Source organism: Aedes albopictus, chromosome 1 (genome assembly GCF_035046485.1).
Source record: "Aedes albopictus strain Foshan chromosome 1, AalbF5, whole genome shotgun sequence".
Taxonomy (NCBI): Eukaryota; Metazoa; Arthropoda; class Insecta; order Diptera; family Culicidae; genus Aedes; species Aedes albopictus.
Window position 1 is genome coordinate 34990884 of NC_085136.1, and position 23447 is coordinate 35014330.

The following is a 23447-nucleotide window of genomic DNA, read 5'->3' on the forward strand; positions in this document are numbered from 1 at the left end:
TATTCAGAGAGATTTTGTTTAAGAAATCCCTAAAGGGATCCCCGGTGATATCCCTGGATGAATTTGAGGAATTCCAGCAATAATTCCTGATTCCTAAGAGGATTCCTGAAATAATCCTTAGATAAAATCCAGGATAAATCCACGGAGTGATTAACTAATTATTGGGTAAAATCTCTACATAAATTAGAGGAGTTCCAGTAGAAATTTCTGGAAAAAGTTCTTGGGGAATACCGGCAATAATTTCTGGAAAGAGACGAACCAGCCAAGGGCTGAAAGTCTCTCTAATAAAGACAAATCAGTCAACCAATCAATTTCTGGAGGAATTCTAGCAAGAGTTTCTGAAGAAAATCCGCTTCCATTGTTTTGTTAGATAGGCCTTTGTGAAAAGTTTCGCTAATTTTTTTGTAATATTTGACCCTTTAAAAATCCGACGAGATTGCCTTGACACAACTTACAATGAGAGTGAATCCAAAAGGAATCAAAAGGAGAAATAGTTTGAATCTTCGACATAATAGCACCACTATTGAGAAACTTACAAATCTTCTGCTTCGTTGTCCCATGAACAATTTTTAAATTCCACAACATCAATCACACCTGAATCAACTAAACAGGACAGTCCTTGAAACTATTTACTTCGCAGGTGCTAAACACTCGTACGCTGATCATCACTCTTCTTCGATTCCATTGCGGCTTACACTTGGTGCTAATTCATACATCACCAAAACGACATTTCTCAAAGTAGTATTACCGAATACCAAAGTTCACTTCGCACTTCAACAACTAATTATTCATCATTAAGCCATGTGTTTGCCCATATCATTACACCGCAATTCGTACAGCTTTTTGCGTAGTTATAACGCAATCAAATATCTTCACTAAGACTGTATCCTGGAAATATCCTCAATTTTCCACTGAAATCACTGCGTTCCACTTGAGCCAATTTTCCACGAAAAAAATCACCCTTTGTCACAATTTACACCGGCACTCGACCCCCGCAGCCTAGCCTAACTGGATAAACAAGCAAACGAATGCAGAAATAACAGTTCTCAGCGTTCCACCGGGTGCACCTGGTCCCGAGCGGGCGGGACACGGTCCGGAAACTACGAAGACGACAAATCAAGACGCTCCAAAATATTTAATCGTCCAAACATAAACAGCACGCTGCTCCCGCACATCGGATGACGACAACACGCCAACGCGCGCGCCACGACGCTGTCGACTAGTTAACATGCGGCGGCGACGACGACGACGACGACAACCAACAACCAAGCAAGCGCGACTAGCCGATCGTAGAGGAAAAATCAAACTGCGAGAAATTGGCCAACTTGGGCCCTGCCTGCCTGCCGGAGCTTGGCGCGCTGTTGTTGGTTGCTCTACTCCTGCTGCTGCTGAGAGAATTCAACCAACCAAGTCAGTCGGTGCACCACCATCATCGGCGACAACCAGCCAGCGCAGCGGCTTTGCGTTGGAGAGGAGACTGGGTGGAAATTGCGCGCGCGTCGTCGTCGTCGTCCCTCTATCCTCCCGCACACGTGAACCGGAATCGTCAGGTGGGGTGGCTTTGGGTCGATCAGCTTGTGTAGCTTATGCTACCACCGCTGCTCAATAGTGAAGCTGGAGGTGTCTAACTTTTGAATCGAAGAACTTCGATATTCAAGAGGCTTGATCCTAGTATAACATATGATAAGGGCCCATGTCCAAAAGGGCCTTATTATAAGGGACAACTTTGTAGAAGACCATATTTGGCTTAAAACTCATTTGAAGGTGCTGAATGCATCTTTCCTCGTAAATCTGGTTCGTGGACCACTGTGCAATGCAACAAACCCATACATGAGACCGATCAAACCATGGCATTTTCGAACGGTAAGCAGGAAAATAATCGCAGACTATATCTAATAACGAAAATAATCGATAATGTTTCGGAACCGATTCTGGGTGTCCCGCCGGAAGTGGCCAAATATAAAAGTGAACCAAACCCATGCATGCGACACATCAAATCGCGGCTTTTTCGATAACCGGATAAAAGGTAAGCAGGAAACTAGTCTCTGACCATATCTAAACCGGTAACTCTGACCATATCTAAACCGGTAGTGTTCCGGAACCGGTTCCGAGTGTCCCGCCGGAAGTGGCCAAATATAAAAGTGAACATAACTCATACACGTGATACATCAAATCGCGGCCTTTTCTATAACCTAATGAGCGGTAAGCAGGAAACTAGTCTTAGAACATATCGCAAATGTTAATATTCCGGAACCGGTTCCGGCTGTCCCATCGAAAAAGGCCAAATATAAAAGTGGACCAAACTCATACATACACAACAAATCGTGACATTTTCGACAACCTAATGAACGATAAGCAAAAAAAATAAGACTCAGACCACATTAGAAACTGCCAGTAGTTTTTTTGGAACCGGTTCCGGGTGTCTCGCCGTAAATGGCCGAATATAAAATAGAATCAAACCAAAATTCGCAACACATCAAATGGCTGTTTAGGTAACCTGATGAGCGGTTAACAAGAAAAAAAATCAAGTCATTGCGAAAACTAGTACTGTCCTGGAATCGGTTCCGGGTCACTCCAGAAATGGGCAAATGTAGATGGGAACAAAACCCATGTATGCGACACATCAAATCACGGCTTTTTCGATAACACTAGTTTACAGCATTTTTGAACTCGGTAAGCTGATGATCATTTTTGGTGTAGAGTCATGCCCTGAGTTCGAAAACGCGAAGGAAAAAAAACATTACAGTTAAGCGGATTTTTTTTCGACTTCCATAGAATGTTGAAGATTTGAAATCGATTGTTGTTCTATTTTTGAGCAAAGTAGCTCACTTCACACATTTCACTCTCCGTAATGAATGCTCCTATTTAGTTGATTTTTTATATATATATATATATATTTTCTAATTTATATGCAATAATTCGAAAACAGTAGGCCGTGGAATTTTGATGTCTAAGAAAGAGTTGTTTATTTAGTCAAAATGAACAACTTTTTCAAAGACATAAACTCTCTAATGTGTAACAGTAAAAAGTTACATGCTGACACTACTTATATTTATACTGTTACTAAAAAGCTATTATCTCGAAAACACCAAAAAAATACCTCTCCAAATTTTTTACAGTATGTTCACCTAGTATTGCTTCGTATTTGCTGAAAATTTGAAGTTGCGATTTTTTGCGCTTTGTGAGATATTAAGGCTTGAAATTCACACTATTTTTTCGAATTTGTATTTTTATTTTGAGTTTTTAATGATAATATTCAACATATTCCCATACAATGTGTTTGGTTTGACACACATGCATTAGGAAAAAATTTAAACTCACATGATTTCTAGTAAAAATGTCAAAATAAGCTTAAAAAACTGTTTTTTCATTGATTGGTTTTTATTTTTTAAATAACTCGAAAACAGTAGGCTGTGGAATTTTGACGTCTGAGAAAGAGTTGTTTATTTTGCCAAAATAAACAACTTTGCCGAAGGCACCAAGTCTCTAGGACGTAAAACAAAGAAGTTAGATGGTGGCGCCACCTATGCGGACGAGTTGCGAACTATTACGTTCTAAGCAATAGATGCCCCTGCTTATGTCGACCACTTTGTCGAAGACACCATGTGTCAGAAATGCTTCGTTTTGGAGTAATTAATTTAGTTCCGCTAGATTGCAATTCTGGCCCTTAGTGCATTGTGCTTAAAAAATTTTGATCGTTGACAGAAGTTCACGACTTTCGTTTTATTTTGTAGACTAGTGTAACCTAATGAACGGTTTTCTAGAAAATAGCCTCCGGTTACGTTTGAGAACACCGATAGTGTTCCACAACCGGTTCCGGGAGTCCCGCTGGAATTGGTCAAATGTAAAAAAAGACACTACACCGTCTTCAACCAAAGGTTGTACAGACTGAACAAGCGCTTACATAAGACAACGGGCAACACACATAACACCCAGTGATCCAGTGGAGAATTTTCCGTTCGACGAAAAGTTTTCCCCGACTGGAGCGGGAATCGAACCCACACTCCGAGGCTTACGAAACGTCTAGATGACTGACGCCTCTAGCCGCACGGCCACGGAGCCCACAAAATGAATTATGTAAGTGTTCCGGAACTGATTCCGAGTTTTTTCTTGTGGTACATCAAATCGCGTTTTTGGTAGTAGCCTGATTTACGGATAACAAGAAAATAGGCCACAGTCCATATAAGTTACTACCGGTAGTGTTACCAGTTCCGGGTGTCCAGAAGTGGTCAAATATAAAAGTGAACCAAACCCATATATGCGATACATCAAATCGCTGCTTTTTAAGTAGCCTGATGAACAGTTAGCATGAACATCCTTTTCAGGATGTTATGTGAACCCATTGTGGTACGCTTATGCGTGTATGGCGATTTATTCCCTTACCAGCCCTTTCGCCTGTCCCATCCTTTTTTCCTTCCCTTCTCCCTCAGTTAAATGATGAATAGGCTCGTGTTCATGGCGATGGCACAAATTTCCCAAATGGAGGAGAACGTGCCTCTGGAGCCGACCTACTGATACCTGATAGCATGAATATAGGCTCAGACCACATTTAAAACTACCGGTAGTGTCCCGGAATCATTTCCGGGTGTCCCGCCGAAACTGATCAAATATGAAGTACAAATAAGGCGAGCTTATCAAATCACACCATTTTTACATCCTGAGGTGTAAAAATACGGTAGAATGGATCAACGTTGTATGAGAAAATTAAAACTTTATCGTATCAGCCCCGAGCAAAGTTTTTTCAATTCCCTTTTGTATCTAGAATTACTGCGCAAAATTTTTATTCGAATGGAGAGCGTGCTTTGTAACGTGGTAGAAAATTGAGTGGGATTTAGTATAGGCAATTCAAATTACTTGCATTTTATGACAAATTCTACATGAATCTTGTAATCAATGATTGAAAAATATAGCTTTAAGTGCGCAGAAAAAAAAATTGTCGAGTACCGCAAAATGATATGTGAAAAAAGTTATATTCTAGCTTGTAATTGTCATCTTGATATGGATAGAGTTATGGTGAAGCAGTCAACTGAGAAATCTGATATTTTTTTTCTCAATTTGATGATGACTTCGAAAATAATCTTGCTTCTAAATAAAATAATTCAGAAGTCAGAAACTTTTCGACTTGCGTCGACGGAACATTCATTAGCATTAAGCAAGCCGCACAAATTCGTCCCAGACCGCTGTTATGAGAATTGCCTCCCTCCCGTCCGTTACCAAAGCACAGAGATTTGAGGCAGATCACTGACCCTAACGAAAGATTGATTGCGTCGACGGAAAGATCAGGAGTACATATTCGACGAGAAAGGCGCTATCATCACTAGGTGGATTAATCTGCGTTTTTTATAAACTTACTGTGATGAATCTGCACAAGCCTTTTCAGAATACAATATCGCAAAAAACGGCATTCTGATTTTTCATTGCGAAGAACAGCACTTATTCTCATAAGCATGCAATGATTATACGACTTCACTTGGTACTTTATGACAGTTTGACTCACACAGGTGTATGACTAAAGTCGCATAAGTGCAAAGATAGTAAACGTACAAACTCGCATACGCGTAAATCGTTTATCTATGTTGACATAATGCAATTTGATATGTGAAAACAATGAAAGAGCAGTTCCTTGATTGCGAAAGGAGTGCCAAACAGCTACGAACAAGTGAACAGCCTTCATTGTAATTACTATCATGTATGAGGCATCCAGTGCTTGCATCTGAGTGTACATATATGAAAAATATGATCAGTTATCAGCGCCGGCCACCATCGAACATGCAAAGGAAGAGAAACCGAACCAACTACATCCACTGTTCCTCAACGGTCGTTTTGGCTTGTGAAGCAAATTGACCGGAGACCATTCGTTCTCACTCGCTGCAGTGAGAGAAGACGCGGAAATGATTCTGTGGATAGCACAAGACTTGCAAGAAGCATGATAACCAATGAAGGCATATAGCTACCTCTTTGAGTTAAAAAAGTACCGGTCCAAGATGAATAAATTTTGCATCGTTCGGGAAAAAACGCTTCACTTTTCAAGCACTGCAAGTATAAGTAGGTCGGCGCCAGAGGCACGTTCTCATCCATTTGGGAAATTTGGGCCATCACCATGAACACGAGCCTGTTCATCATATGCTTGATAGAGAGAAAAAGGAATGAAGGTGGGATGGAGAAAAGGACAGGTAGGGGAATACGATCGTCGCCCTAGAAGAGGGTACTAACGCATAACCGCACCAAAATGGGTTCAAAATGGCACTATAATAACGTAAAAAAGCGTAAAAAGAGCCTGTTGCTCCTTACCACTGCGAGTTAAAAACATCAGAACAGCCTGAAGATTAAGGTTTATGAAGTCAGTTTCACTTGATAAGTGTTTACCGAGTACTCGGAACAAGACAGTCGGCTGAGTCGGCAGTGGACAGTCAATGCATTGACCAGCATGCTGCAACTCTGCTTAGACAGATTTGTTAGATACTTCGCCACCCCTGTAGATGGCTCAGTTCAATACAATTTTGTTTGACAACATGACTCCAAACTATTCCAGTATTGTTTGTGCTGATTGGCAGCCCAGGTGTCAACCTTAAGCCTAACCCAACACTTCGATACCGGAATAGCTGGCTCAGGGTCGATGAAGTCATGTGATGCTCCAGTGCGAGCTAAATCAGCCATTTCATTTCCAGCGAAGCAGGAATGTCCAGGTACATATACAAGGTGAACAGCGTTTGCTGAATCCAGCTCCTCGATTTGAGTTCGACAAGCGATAACTACCTTCGACCTAGAATCGGCCGAATCAACACCCTTAATAGCAGCCCAGCTATATTTCAACAGAAGTATAGTTACATTGCCTATACGCACTGTTGAAGTGCGTAGTGCTGCACATAAGAGCAACATTTTGTAACATTGTGACAGCAGTGGAGTTATGCCAAACACACAAGGCTACGGTGGCGCTATCTGTTCATTTCATAGCGGCCGTTTTAGTTATTTTAGTGATCCATTGGCTAGCGCATCTGCCACGATATTGCTCAAAAGTAAATGCTAGACTCCCCTTTGGGGGCATCCACAAACACGCAGTTTCTCAATTACTGCTTGACCCAATATCAAGAAGAGGGCTTAGGGACAAAACGTCGAAAGACAAAACGTCGAATGCCAAAACGTCGAATGCCAAAAGGTCGAATGCCAAAACGTCGAAAGGGACAAAACGTCGAAAGGACAAAACGTCGAAAACGAGTGATCTAAGCAAATAGTGAGTTCTTTATTCTTTTAAAGGATACTCATTCTTTCACTTGTATCTGCCAACTAGTTCAGAGGGAAGCCTTCCAGAGGCTCCCTGAAACAACACATCAGGGTCGGCATGTTCCTTGACCAGTTCTTCGTGGGTAGGGAATATTCGCACTGTCGTATATTAAAAAACTCACATCACGTCACGTTAAGTGTAAAATTATTTATTCCCGAACTTTCCCGGCTTTTCTTCTCCTACTTCTTTGAGGCCCCTTCTACTGGCATCCAGTGATGCATTTGAACTAAACGCGAGCCAAAAAGGAACTGAGCTTGGATGTGTCATCAAATCTTATGTGCGTCCTGACTGTAGTATAGTACACCTTTGATATTAGCTACCTTGCACCATCCCTTGCCTTGGCCGTTTAACGACATCGATGACATACACACTAGCATATACACACATGGATGCGATAGGCGATCGTAAGTGAGAGCGAAGGCAGAAAGGGGATTAATTGTTCGACTACCGACAGAAGCGGTCGCGTTAGTACACTGACCAAGGACGTGACTTTGTGACGCATCTGCATGCATGCGTTGTTGCGTGAATATATGCGCCACAATGAAATGGGGCATTTTGGCATCGGGCATTAAGATTCTGCTCCGAAATCCGGATTTTCCGGTAATCCACGGTGACCAAACTGGTTCCCCCTCTCAATAGAGGGTGACTTTCTAAATCGGACCAACCCAAGATTGTTAGAATTTGTGAAAAAATGGCAGACACATGACCATTTAAGTTTACCAGGTACCAGGGTGCCATGTTTTTGCGAGTGCAGTTCTTGATCAAATTTTGAACTGAACAATGTTCAAATATGTTTGATCGCAGCATGCCGGTTTTGAACTTCAACGCAAATTGATCGCGTTCAAATGTAACACTGCGGGTGGCACACTGTCACAAATTTCCTTCCACAAATGTTCAGCATTACGTCACAGCATCCTTCAGGGTAGCTTCGATGGTAGCCTCTAGCTATCGTCTGCCGGATCTCTGGCACCTTTAGGGTGGCGATGGCGATCATCGGGTGCATTGTTCCTTCAAGGGCGTCTGGTTTGGTTCACGGTACGACTTACCAGTTCTTTCCATCCCAACGTAACGGGTAGGAGGGAATGTCTTCCTCATTCAGAACCGGAGTTCTACTTGAAATAGCGGGGTTTTGACTAGCTGTCCTTCTCCGTAATTCATCCGGTATTCACAGAATATGGTGCTAGTACAACAATGCTAAATATCCTCGCAATAATCTTCACTCAGCTAGTGGTTTCAACTGAAGCATTATAGAGTGCAAAACGAGTCACTGACCTTCAGCGTTCGGGCAGTGACCCTGAGGGAGCCTCAGGAAGGCTTCCCTCCGAACTAGTTGGCAGATACAAGTGAAAGAATGAGTATCCTTTAAAAGAATAAAGAACTCACTATTTGCTTAGATCACTCGTTTTCGACGTTTTGTCCTTTCGACGTTTTGTCCCTTCGACGTTCTGTCCTTTCGACGATTTGGCATTCGACGTTCTGGCATTCGACGTTTTGGCATTCGACGTTTTGTCACCCATTCCAAGAAGAGATATCGGGCTTTGAGCATTTTGCGAATCCGTTTGGAAAGCGATGCAAAGTAACATTCAAATGTTCGAAAAAGAAGTAGCGACGGTCTGATAAAGATTCTTCATCTAACACTAGCTGTACCCGGCAAACTTTGTCTTGCCTACTGCGTTTTTTTTTGACGTTTTAAGTTTCCATCCAAGACGAAGTCCCCGGTCACAAAACGTATGTAAGGTCGATTTGAAAAAATACTCAATTTTTCCATGTTTTTTGCCTCATAAACCTTCCTTGGGTGAAAACTAACAGAACAAAAATAAGACGACCTGGATTGGTCGTTCCGTTCGTGAGTTATGCGCGGTCCCACGTATGCCACTGCATTTTTATATATACAGATGTAATAAAAATTCCAGGGTGGGCCAAAATACATGCCCTGGTCCAAAATACGTCCACTACCCTACATAGTGAAACTCTTGTAGTGATTAGGATTTTCTTCAGAGGTTTGGTTCAGGATTTGCTTGGAAATTGATTAAATCTACCATGATTCTACCTTGTGAACTCTTTACGGGATTTTTTCATCCATGTTTACTGCAATTTCTTCTGTAAATTCTTACACAATTTCTGAATGAATTCTTCCCACGATTCCCCTCGGAGTTTTTCTTTGAGTTTCTGGAGGTTTGTTAGAGTTTATTTCTGGATTTTTCAGGAGTTTCTATCCAGATTCCATCCAGGGGTTTTCCCAGACTTTCTCCCTGGGTTCCTTCCAGGATTTTCCAGTGTTCATTTTGGGACTTCTGAGAATTGTCCTGAGATTTTTGTCAAAGTTCCTTCTAGAATTTCTACTGGAGTTTTTCACAGGGTTTGTGCAGGAGTAATTCCCGGAATTACAAAGGATTTTCCTAAGGATCTCCGGGAATTTCTTCAGGAAGTTCAAACAAAATTCTCTCGAAATTCCTTCGGTGATATCTCTTAGTGATTTTCCGAGAATGTTTCCTAACAGTTTCTTTCGGGATGACTTGTGTGAGTCTTCTGCTCAATTTCTCGCCAGATTTCTAGCACACTACCTCTGGAATTTTTTCTCAAAGGTTTCCAGAATTCCTCCCGGAATTCCATTTATACATATTTTACTCCTTAAAGCTTAAGGTGAATATATAACGAAGCCACACCTCGAATTTTCAAGAGCACAAATCTGAGGAATCAAAAGACGGATTGCGCTGAAAAGTTGATCTATTGGTGACCTGCTGGTGGTGACCAATCGATCAACTTTTCAGCGCAAACCAACTCTCGGTTCTTCAGATTTGTGCTTTTGAAAATTCGCAGCGTGGCTTCGTTATATATTCACCTTAAGCTCTCTGAGAATTCTCTGAGGTATCGCAGCTTTACTTGATATTTTTCCGAAGTTTCTCTCGTTATTTCTCTATTACTTGATCAGATACCGGAATCTTGAAAACGAAAACGAGAAAAAGCACGAAATTACGGGAAGAGCTTACTACTCATGTAACCGCTACGCACTATTATTCGCCTTGGGTGCCGATATAGTGCTGTCATAGAACTGCCATGATGTATATTGGCCGAGTAATAGCCGTACCGTAAGACGAAATATAGTGGTTATGGTTACTTAGGTATAACTCTTTTAGAAATCCCAAAAAGATCTCTGAATGAGCCCCGGAAGAGATCTTGAAAAAAAAAGTCCACGATAAGCTCTGAAAAACTCTAAAGGATATCCCGGAAGAAATTTCAAGTGGAACTTCAAAACGTATTCTGAGAGAACTTTTAAAAAATATCCCGGGAGTAACTAGATGAAAACTCAAGATCATTTCTAAAGAACTCCCAAGATTTCATCAATACTTTCCGAATGTTCTCCATGAAACTTTTTGAAGCTTACATCTTCCATAGGTATATACTTCCATAGGTATAACTATATGGTCCCTCGCGAGAATGCTGTCAGAGTTCTACATATTTTCGCCTAGAAATTTTCGTTTGGAAGTTGCTCCTGTAAACTTCCAAATGCAAATTCCTTGGAGAAAACAGGTAGAACTCTGACAGCATTCTCGCGAGGTACTACCTATGGAAGATGTAAGTTTGAAAGAGTATCATGGAGAACATTCAGAAAGTATTGATGGAATCTTGGGAAAGACCGATAGAAATCTTGAAAAAAAAAATAACTTCGGGAGGAAACTGAAAAAAATGCTGTGAAAAGGAGAGATTCTGTTGAGAAAAACTGGGAATTATTCCAATAGGTATCTGTAACAGAGTTTCAGAAATAATCAATACTAGATTTGTAGTAATGAGCTAAATTTTTGTATGGTGAGATAGTTAGTTCTCCTGTTGTGGTATTCCAGTTGTTTCTACTCCATCCAAGAATTTTTCGTAGGAATGCCTATAGAGATTTCTTCGGCGATTGCGATAGGAATTCCTTCACAAATTACTCAAAGGATCTATCTGGTAAATCCTCCACAGGTTTCTACAGAAATGACTTATGGAATTCCTTCAAGAATTCCTGCAGCGTTTCGTCCTGAAATTCCTCGGGTTATTTCTCCAGAAATTCCAGCGATGCTTCCAGAAATTTAATCAAGGGGGCATCCATAAAGTACGTCACGGTCATAGGGAGGAGGGGGGTTACCGTAAGTGTGACAAGCAATGTATTAGGTATACGAAAAACCCGTACGAAGGGGAGAGGGGGGTCTAAAATTCCCTAATTTTGCGTGACGTACTAAATGGATGCCCCCCAAGATTCTTTTAGGAATTTTTCAGAAGTTCCTCTATTCTTGCATACAGGCCTCTTTAACTAAACATGAAATTAAACTGAATGATTGTCCCGCATAATCCCTAACTGTAGACGCAACGTTTCTCATACTGTAGATAACCATTAGCAATTGTCATTGAACCATTTCTAATACTGTGCGAGATAACAGTAAGATAACCATACCATGTACAGATTTGCTAGTTTGCCAAATGGTAATCCGCCAATTTACAGTATGTGGAATAGGCGGTTAAGATTGGTTACCATAAAAAAATCGCTCGTTATCTCGAACAAATTTTTCGCAAAACAGTAAAGGATATGGCCAATATACTATCCAGTTTCTCAGACAATTCACTGCATAGCAAACGGTTAGATAATGGCTGAATGGTTCAATGACAATTGCTAACGGTTATCTACAGTATGAGAAACGTTGAGTTTACAGTTAGTGATTATGCGGGCTGTTGTCTCGCACAGTCTGAAAAATGGTCCAACGACAATTGCTAATGGTCATCTACAGTATGAGAAACGTTACGATTGCAGTTAGTGACTCTGTCGGATCTCACTCCAGGAACCCGGCGGCAGCTGCCTTCAGAGCAGCTTGCTGTTAGTTCACGATCTCGGCCGCGATCAACATCCGGCCTCGCTGAACTGACTCGCTAGACGGGGCACTTCTCGTAGTAAGTATGTTTAATCACTTTTCACTTCAATACGCGAAAACTTTTGGCACTTTGCACACGATAAAAATACAACTGCCATCGAAACAACAAGAACTTCTCGGTTCATTTTTCAGCACAACAAAGTGTGCAACAGTTTGCCATATTGTTAAATCATTGTAGTGAATGGTAAAATGCAAATGTATAAGTGTGAAGCTAAAACATTCAAGCTACCCTTTTGACAAATGGTTACATGATGTTTGAACCATTTATTCAAATTCTCATTCCCTTATCATTCAATATTACCCGAACAATATAATATGCTGTCACAATTTGGCATGGGTTACCAAAGCCGTTTTTTACATTACGAACTGTTGATGTCCATATAGTTCAACATGAAAGCAACCATTTGTGTTAAGCTCACTGTAACAGTTAGAAGAGTGATACTGTTGGGAGAGTAAGGCAAATTGTTTTTATCTATGCGGGGTTGCTTGTTAATTTTAAGGATCAAACCAACCTCCCTCTACGGTCGCCATTCCTGCACATCTGGTCGAGCTGCAACAGCAAACCGTGAAACCAAACAGAAGAAAGGCGGTAAGCGCGAACGACAAAATGTGGAGCTGGCTTCACACTTGCAGTTTTTGCCGTTGTTGGATGTCTGACAGTATTCTCACTCTCTAGCAACTCTCCACACTCACTTAAGGGCACTACCTATGGGAAGGAGAGGTAGGTGCTAAAATGCGTCGCAATCACAGCACAGAGAACAGACATCCAAGTCCAGTTCCGAAACTGTGTAAGGAATTTAACGGCCATTTGAAATCGGCAACACAAGTGGCAATAGTGTGGCGCTGCAATCGGTTAATTTTCCATACTAATTTAATTCACCACTTGAAATGTTTCAATTCACCACTGACTGTGGCAATATGGTGTTTGGTGGCGTTAGTGTTGTCATCGTGTATTGGTTTGCAACCTTACTCAAGTAAAGATTCAAATCCTTACACAACGTTCCGAATGAAATTTGTTCTAGCCTGGGTGTCTGTTCTCTGTGATCACAGCGCACCTAACAACAGTTACCCTAACGAACTCCCTATCCCTTCCCTCCATAGTTTGCTTCTAGTGTGCTCAGCACACCTGAGGCAGAACAAAGGGGTTATCTGACCCGAACCCGGCGGGAACAATGGGATGAGTGGGTAGCTGGAGGGGCCTATCATCTCATCATGAAAGCGCGCGCGAACAAATCGATAATGTGTTTTATTTTTTGCCATAGAGAAATGGGTATCTGATATCCCGCTTGATGGTTGGCGGAGGAGTGGATGGTAAGGGCATTAAACTGTTTCTATACTGGCGCGACAAAATCAATGAAACCAGAGATAGGAAAATGTTAGCTTTCGCGCTGCGAATCGATTCTAGCGGCGCGTTACGCTTGAACGATGGTGACGGGACTTTGAGGTCGACTGGAGACAGCGAGAATACTCCAATGATGAACATCTGGTTTTACTTACAAACTTAGCAGATATCATCGCACTGGAAAGGGAAGTTCGTTACGTACCTGAAAAAAGATAGAAAAAAATAAAATAGGTTACTAGTGTGACTTAATCGATAAAAAGAAAGTTCGCCGAGAGTGTGTATATCAATTGGAGAGCTTGTTTTCGAGTAGGAGTCAGACCACCACCATAGTCATAGTAGTATACAACATTTTGGTAGTCCGATCACAACCAGCAGCTGTCGAAACCGAAAACAAAATCCCCGAAACGAATCGCGCGTAATCTTGTCACATAATGAATGTGGAAGCTAAAGTCAACACCGCCCGAGCAGGGGAAGGAACCACAGAAAGCGATGGCGAGGATAATGAGTATTTCCTCTACACTGATAACCGTTGTACCGCAGTGGTTCTCAACCTATCGAACGAGTTTCACTACAGTAGGTTAGAGTTGAACTAGAATGCTGCTCAATTTCAAACATTTGACTGATACTTCAAGGAAATTCAAGGAATTCTGCTGTGCGATGAACTGAAGCTTCTCCAGATTTTTTTTTTTTTGTTTCCCCAAGAAGTTCTTTCTGGGATTCCTCTTGGACCTAGGTTATCTAGAATCAGTACGCTTGGTTATGTCTTGGAATTAGATGTGAATTTTTCGAAGAAGGGCCCCTGGACTTAGCGATTTCCTTCTCGAATTAACCCAGACGTGCCTTTTCAAATTCCTTGCGGAGTTTCTTCGGCGATTCTTTCAGGAATTCCACCAGGAATTAGAACTCGTTAAGTAAATAATTCTGGGTTTTACGCAAGACATTCCCTTGAAATTTAATTGCTTTTGAAAATCACCGAAATGTTCCTTCCGAAACTCTTGCAGGAGCTCTGAATATGAATATTTTCAGAAATTGATTCTGATGTCGCTGCAGAAGTTCCTCCTGGGGTTCCCCAAGAATTGCTTTCTGGAATTCCTTCAAAAATTTCTTTAGGATTCCACCAGGAGTTCTTTTTTTCTGGGATCCCTCCATGGATCCCTCAGATTTCTAACTTTTTCTAGCTTTTCTCTAAGAAATGCTTATCGGACTCATCCAAAAATTTCTCTAGTTCTTTGTAGGAATGCTGCATGAGTTCTTTTTGATATTTGAGCAGCAGGAGTTCCTTCTAGAACTTCGATTTTAAAAACTTGCAAGAGTGTTTTTCTTCTGAATTCAATCTTTATTCGTCTTTTGAATTTCGCCAAGATTTCATACTGCGTTTTTCTAATAGAGCTCCTTCTTGGAATCCTCTAGAAGTTTATTAAAATAATTCTCCAGGGGTTGCTTTCGGGAATCCTCCAGTAGTTCCTTCTGAAAATCTTCCAGAAGTTCCTGTAGGAGTTACTTGTAGCAATCTTTCAGAAGTTCCCTCTGCGAATCCTGCAGGAGCTCTTTTTAGATTTTTTACGATTGTGCGATATTTGCCAGAAAACCGTTCGCCAGAAAACCATTCGCCAGAATGACAAACGCCAGAAAACCATTTGCCAGAATGTACCATTTGCCAGAATACTATTTGCCCGAAAGTACCATTTTCCAGAATGTACTAATCCCCAGAATTTAATATTAAATATTAAATTCTGGGGATTGGTACATTCTGGCAAATGGTACTTTCGGGCAAATAGAAATTTTCTTCATTTCCTAAGAATTAATTTCAGTCGGGAATCGCGCCACTTGGGCGGTGGCTTCTATTTTCGTCTGTTTTCCACTATAACTCAGTCAAATTTGAACCATTTGACACAATTTTTGGAATGCAGTGAAATAGGTATAGTATCTACCCGTGTACAACATTTCAAGTCAATTGGTTCAAAATTGACTGAGTTATAGTGGAAAACAGACGAATATAGAAGCCACCGCCCAAGTAGCGCGATACCCTCCATTAACAAAAAAAATCTTTTACAATAATTTGATATGTTTACTGCTAGGATGATCTCTTGGTTTGTTTCGATAAAGGACGACTAGGGCTAGACCAACGAAAACAACTGGAAATGATTCACCGGTAGTTATCGAGCAAAGAGAAAATCGATGAAGAGAAATCGATCATTACAGATACGCTTGTATGATACTAAGCGCGAGAATTCGATGTAACTAGGCTATGAGCCATTTTACGAGACGTTTTGGATCAGCTGATCACTCATTTCATGAATGGAAATTTGATAGGAGGTCGCGTCCAAGCCCGTGAGTGTGAATAACAATATCAACACTGTTGTCGTTCCGTAAAATAGACCATAAGTGCATAGGTCCACAAACATCTGGTATGGTGAAAATACTGCTGACCGAAGTACATTAGGCCGATTGGTCAATGGATAGAATGGTGATCACGAATCGCTATTCAGTGATTATGGAACAGGAATCGGGACGGTTTCTTAAATTTGTTCGGTTTTCCAATACCGTGAGGTCGCCATTCACCGCTCATTTTGGGTCAATCATACAAAAATGATCAAATATTAGTAAAGCATCGTAACAAAAGTGAATGTAACATGCTGCCACATAAAAAAACTTTCATTTCACCAAGCTTTTATTGGGTGTACCTGAAATCACGTTCTCAAAAAATATTTCTCACACTGCACTGCAGGCCAACATGGGAACTGTTCAGGGCAAACAGCGGAAAAAATATCCAACAGGTAAAACCCGTAATAGATTCCATTTTGACAAAACAGGATGAACTGAACGTCATGAATCATTGATACTTTGGTAAATAAAAGTTATTTTATTTTTACAAATGAATAGTTTCTGTGATTCCATGAAAAAATAATCCAGTGAGCGGTGAATGGATCCGTTATGAGTGGTGAATGGATGCATGAGCGGTAATAGGAGCCAAGAGATAACACATTTGAATTTTTATTTTTTTGGTTGTAAACATATTTTACAATCTTTTTATATTTTTTTCTATAATACCAACATAATTGTTGAGTTGTTAACGTAAATTGAAGTGCAATATTCGCAAACGTCGATTTTTAATGTCATATACTTTACGAAAATGCCGTTAAATGAGCGGTGAATGGCGACCTCACGGTAATTAGCTGATACTTCTACAATATTAATATTTCCGTATTGTTTTACCGCAATCAACAATTAATGTCAAAATCTAGTCTTACTAACTAAGAAGAACAGCCTATGTTTAAAAGAAGGCAAAATTCACTAGTTGAACATCAACGGTTTCGATGCAAAAAAACTATTTTTCTACAACTAAACTATTCTCTCCCCAAGTAATCATGATGCTGAAGCCTTTTTGCGTGCAGATATACGCAACTTTATGGTTGATTTGAAGTGGAAATGGTCAATTATAGAATCAAATTACGATTTCACTGCTATAATCTTAGTTCAGTCGCATAATTGCCATTTCCACTTTGAATCAACCTTAAATGTTCTTAATGATTGTTCTAAATACACCGTATATCTGCATGCAATAAGGCTTCAGCACCGTGGTTACTGGGCTAGTTCAAATAGTGAATTTTTCCTTCTTCTAAACACAGGCTGTTCTTTCTAGTTTTATCGTAAGACTAGTTTTTTGCATAAATTGTTGATTATGTTAGAACCATAAAACAATATTGGTATTGCGGGACTAATAGTTTAATTATTGAAAACAAAAAAATTACAGATCTTAAGGCTCAAGCATTCGTCATCATTTTTTCTGAAAACGAAAAGCAGTTTTTTCACTGTAAATCAAAACAATGACCATGAAAATATATTCACTGTATTCCATTCCTCATGTGGAATGCAGTGAATACATTTTCATGGCAAATTTTTTTGATTTGAACGAGAAAACTGCTTTTAAATTCTTGATGATGGCAATGATTTCAATGACGAATGCTTCAACGTTAAACCCATGTATTGTTCCTATATTTAAAAGAAGGAAAGATTCATGGTGAAAATACAGTAGCTCCAACTTCAACAGTTATTTTAACAGCATAAAAGGAGAAAACGAAAAAAAAATATGGCCATTCTGCACTTTTTGACCAAATGACATTCGACCCAACGGCCTTCAGTCGAATGCCCTAACACCATGGATATTAAGATTCTACAACAGTAGCCGGAGCGCCATTAGGCATAATACCAAAGCCCAAATATGTTAAGCTCACATGTTACAATTACCTTACCGTGATAAGGGAATGTATTGGTTAGAATTGGCGCAAATAAACTAAGAAGTTCATCCAAAAAGAACAGCAGATAATTTAAAGAAGGAAAAAACTCTGCTGGAATTATTAGAATTAATTTCCTCAAAAACAAGCTTTTTAAAGCATTTGATCAAGTGATATTCGGCCTAATGGTAATGGCTTTCGGGCAGTGACAGTCAGGCTAATGATATAGGTAAAACCGTCACTTGAGTTATTATTTCTGTGTATTTTACTCGTTGCTTCCAATAGGCACAAAAATTATTATTTAAAGAGATCATGTTATTGTTATTGTAAAAAAAGCTTAAAAATTACTTTCAATTGAAAGCAGGGAATCTTTGAAAAATATAAGGTAAGCCAAAAATTCCACATCAGTAAAAGCTGGGAAGAACATCCTATGTGTTGAAGAAAGGAAAATCTTTGATGAGTATTGATCAAATTCCGTCAAAATAATATTTGATCAACTGGATCCACATCATGATCAACTTGTCCACAAGACAAATTTGTGGAAATGTTCTAATTGAAAAAATAAGCTGTTGTGCGCAATAAAATATTTGAATAACACCGAAGATTTAATGTATTATGAAGTTTGAAAGGTTTAAGCTCACATCATTTTGTTTGTTTCACAGTGATTTTCCCTTCTTCAAACTATAGTCTTTCTTTAAAAGTTACTCTAAAATCATTTCTTACTTGCTCTTACATCAGTTTCGGTAATTTATTTAACTTTCGCATATAATAAATCTGAACAAAAATTAAATTTTACATTTTGCAATCGTTATTGTGGGCTAATCGATCCCAAACAAATAAAAAAAAAAGAATTTTTTAAATTATCATTAGATTGGGAACACTTCAGGATTGAGAACTATGGAAAATTTCTGGGAAATGGTACTTTCTGGGGAATGGTACATTCTGGCAAATGGTTTTCTGGGAAATGGTTCTTTCTGGCAAACGGTTTTCTGGGAAATGGTATTTTCTGGCAAATGTCTTTCTGGCCAATGGCATTCTGGCGAATGGTTTTCTGGCAAATATCGCACAATCTTTTTTACAAGAGATCCCTGTGGGAAACTTAGATGGATTAGTGGGATTTTTTAATAGTTTCTTCTGGGAATTATTCGAGAGTTCCTGCAGAAATCTTTAGATCGAATTCCTGGGTCCCAAACCAAACTACTGTTCCCTAAAGAAATTAACTCCTAACAGACTGAATTCCTAGATTCCCTAAAGGAATTTCTTAAGAATTTCCTGGAGAAACCTTCAGAAGAAATCCACCTCGTAATCGAAAGATGAAATTTGTGGAAGCAAATCCAGGAAAAAAAAATCTGTAATAATCACCCAAAGGAAGGTCCTGGCCATAAGGTTTTATGACGATTCTCAAAACCTCTACAAGACTACTTGGTCATCAAAATGTTACTGGGTTGTTCGCCCAAATGAACAGCACATGTTTATGTTAAAATACCGTTATTTACTAGCTAGAATCAGGGTCCCTTCATTTCGATTTTGCCATCATAATTCTTACAAGTCATGAACTTTTTTTAGTTATTTGATAATTAAGATTACCAAAACCTCAAGTAACGCCCAAGGGTCTGCAATTTACTGTGGATGTAAAGTTATTCTTATTTTATTTATTTATTCTATTGAAATTAGGCGTTTTTTATAAAGTTTTCGTCCATGAAATAGATCTGTGAAATTTTATATTAAGATTATACTTATAATGATCAATACATGAATGTTTGTTTCAAAATTCGACTTATTTATGAAACACAATTGCCATTAACTCCATGTTTTTTCGTAGCTAAATAATAGTAGGTTGGAGTACTCCATTCGGGAGTGAAACCCGATTCCCAAAAATATATATTTTAAATTTCATGTTAATCCGATCATCCTGAATTTCTGATTTGAGGCCGAAGGAAAGCTGTGCGCGCGTACAGGCGTTAGAAATTTTCTCTCACGGTTTTTGTCATCTCCGCGAAATTTCGATTCGGCTGATAACTTTTTTTTCGCTTGTGGTTTATATTATTGAACATATGTTTAAGAGTGAAGTGAACTGTGCATACCTAGGTGAAGACTATTATAGTGGATCTCGTCATCTCCGGACCAATAAGCACTTCTTGGAATGGGACGATTGCTTCGTCAAAATAGCAGCATCCTCAGTAGGTTCCAGCAGTATTCGGCGAACGATAGTTGGTTCAACAGAAAGGTTTCGAAAACTGAAACAATGCTACCGAAGTCACTGAAGAAGGAAAATAGTTCATCAGCTGCCAGAGGATCCAGCGAATCGGGTGAGATCTCTCCATAGAGCTGTGATGTTTATAAATAGGTTTATATTCTAATATTAGAACCTATGAAAAGAAGACTTTTTGAGGCACTTGGGTGCTGTGATTTAGATCATAACAATTATAATAACAACCCTGTCGCATTACATAGGGTATTTCGCCAATTGTTGAACGGTTAGTACTGGCATTTTTGTTTTCGTTTATTTTAATTCCACTTTAGTTGAAAAATATTCAGTGAACGTCTAGTTCCACTCATTCCGTATACTTCCCATTGAATTTCAATTCCCTTAAATTCCATTTTCTAAGAGAAAATAAACCATTTGTATGGGAAGTCTGTTACACAAATGTTGAACGCTTCCTTAAGCTAGCTCATTCTAATGTTGGACGATTCTCGCTAATTGTTGAACGGTTCAAGCTTTGTTCGTAATTGATGACGTATAACCCGACATCAACCTATCATTGACCTGTTTTTATTTTGGCTACCAAACCCAACATAGACCCTACAGTTATCCGATGTGAGTCCAACAGTGGTCCAACATTTGATAAAATTTGACCCGACATTCGATAATTTTTCACTCTGGGGGAATTTTTCCACGTTTTTCGTGTTTTATGACCAGTAAGTCATTTGACAGAGAATTGCTTCTCATTTGAAAAGAGCTCTAGTGGACTTAAATTGTTTTAAACACGACTATATGTAAAAAATGTCTGGAAAGATTTGACTAGAAACGAAAACGATTGGAGAAAAGAACGCCTTTGAAAGCCCCTGAAACACTCTTGGATACCTATGGGACCCACTCAACCCTCTAGAACACCCCTGCAACGACTCTTAAATCCCTTGCAAACTCGTGGATCGCTCGTAAATTCCTCTGGAACCTTAACACTCTGAATCCCTCTGGAACGCCCTTGAAACCCATTGAAAACCCCTGGAACCATCCTGAAGCCCTCTGCAACAACCCTGGAACATCTCTGGAACGCCCTTGAAACCCCATGACATGCACGATCAGGGAAAGTGGAAAAAAATCTGGCAGTCATGCTAACATCGTAGGTTATGTCAGTGTTCAACAATTGGATCCTATTGCAATTAATTAAAAATAGAGCAAGGATCACGTAATTTGAAAAAATTAGCTGAATTCAAGTTGTGTACCCCAAAACCTACACCGTCTTGGTTTACAGATCCATCAGTGAAATAAAATTGGTCACGGTTAATACCCAATTTCCGTTCAAATAAATAATTAGCGAAATGAGGATATTCTAGTTTTAGATTTTGTTTTATTTCTTCATATAAAGAAAAATCAATATTAGGATGAAAGGTATGAATATCAATTTTGTAATTATGAAATTTCACTGTTGAAGCAGGATCTATATTTAGGATAGAGCAATGCACATAAGAATTTAGTATTCTACTAGAGGGGTTGATTTCAAACAGCGATTGTAAAATATTTATAATGGGATGATTATTTGAATAACATTGTACTAAAAATTTACAGTTTAATTTTTGAAAACGAATTTTGAGAAGTTCAACGCCTGATAACACTTCAATGGACTGGGTATGCGTAGAATTTATGAGTTTAAGAGAAATTCTCAAACAACGAAATTGAATTTTTTCGAGTTTTGAAAAATAAGTTTGAATAGCACTTCCAAAAATAAAACATCCATATTCCATTACTGACCTAATAGTTGTTTTATAACGTGTGATCAAATCAGAAGGATGAACCAAGTACCAGTGATAGTACGAAGAAAATTAATTCTTTTTGAGCAAACTTTTTGAATGTATAAAATGTGGCTAGCCCAGTTTAATTTTGAATCAAACCAAATACCAAGATATTTATATTCATCAACCTGATCAATTTCATGGCCATTAAGATATAAGCAAATATTTGAGGAAGAACGTTTCCTCGAAAATGTAACATATTTTGTTCTTGAAGTTGAAAAAGTTAAGCCATTGTCAAACGCCCAAGCATCAATATTATTCAAGGAGCATTGCATGAAATGACGAATAATTTCCCTATTTTTGCCGCTAATTGATATTTAAAACATTATCATCAGCAAATTGTAGTAAATGACATCCATTTGGAATTATTGCGGCCATCCTTGTGGAAGACCGAAACAACTATAACGAATAATTTTGGAAGACCCATTCTGGAAAAAATGCATAATTTTTAATGAAAATGAATTATATATGAAATTTGAAATCATGTTCGGAATTTTCAAATGGTTCATTTTATTAAAAAGTAAATCAATCAAAACAGAATCATATGCACCCGAAACATCAAGAAACGTAGAAACGACATCTTGTTTTCTGTTGAATGAAAGTTGAATTTATGATTGTGAAATAGGCCTGTCCACCTTTTCAAAAATGTTCTCTGATTCTCAAGTCCACCCCCATATTTTGATTGGCTTCCTAAAAGAAGTAACTGGTCAAAATTTCAGCCAAATCCATTGACATTTAGAGGTGCATCAAATCAATATTGTGTTTTTCGACTATTTTTGAACTTTAAAAAATCATAACTACACTAAAATTTGTCAAAACTTGATTCTTTCGGCAGAAATTGAAAGCTATACTTGTTTGCTTCAACTTCTCCGAACAACGTGTGTCAATAAAATTGATGGAAACATGTGTAATTATCACATTTGTAATCAGAAAAACCTAAAAAAGTTGATTTTTTGATAGATTTCGTTCTGGAACACCCTAATATACGTAATAAGTTGGATTTTTCAAAACGGCATCATATTCTCCAATGTTTTTTGGTTATTTGCTTCTTTGACACCAATGCTGTAGGAGTTGAGCAAAAAATATTAAAATTCGGGAAATCCAGATGTGGCCTAAAAACTAGCTTTTTGGAGGCAATCACGCTGTGGCGCGAAAATGTACTGAGCGTAGTAGCTTTGCTTCCTTGTAGTTTGCCTTGGCTACCCCCAACCACGGGTGATAACAAACAAGCGTGATGACAGGTGTTGGCAATCATATCAGTGCTGACGCGATGCCACTTTTTGCGCGCCAAAGCGTGATTGCCTCCAAAAAGCTAGTTTTTAGGCCACATCTGAATTTCCCGAATTTTAATATTTTTTGCTCAACTCCAACAGCATTGGTGCCAAAGAAGCAAATAACCAAAAACATTTGAGAATATGATGCCGTTTTGAAAAATCCAACTTATTACGTATATTAGGGTGTTCCAGAACGAAATCTATCAAAAAATCAACTTTTTTAGGTTTTTCTGATTACAAATGTGATAATTACATATGTTTCCATCAATTTTATTGACACACGTTGTTCGGAGAAGTTGAAGCAAACAAGTATAGCTTTCAATTTCTGCCGAAAGAATCAAGTTTTGACAAATTTTAGTGTAGTTATGATTTTTTAAAGTTCAAAAATAGTCGAAAAAC

General features: G+C 39.0%; 1 protein-coding gene across 6 annotated transcripts in view; it reads right to left on the minus strand.

Moving 5' to 3' along the window:
• Positions 1 to 23447, minus strand: part of LOC109428492 (guanine nucleotide-releasing factor 2) — a 337898-nt gene that overhangs the window by 224773 nt on the left and 89678 nt on the right. For 2 of the 6 annotated variants that reach the window (XM_062844352.1, XM_062844353.1), the window contains exon 1: positions 537 to 1456. The exons of 1 other annotated variant lie outside the window; for it this stretch is intronic. The gene's annotated coding sequence lies outside the window, so the exon portion shown is untranslated. Of the gene's footprint in view, positions 1 to 536; positions 1474 to 23447 lie in introns of those variants that run through there. 3 more of the 6 variants (XM_062844356.1, XM_062844351.1, XM_062844354.1) reach the window with 3 other exon arrangements.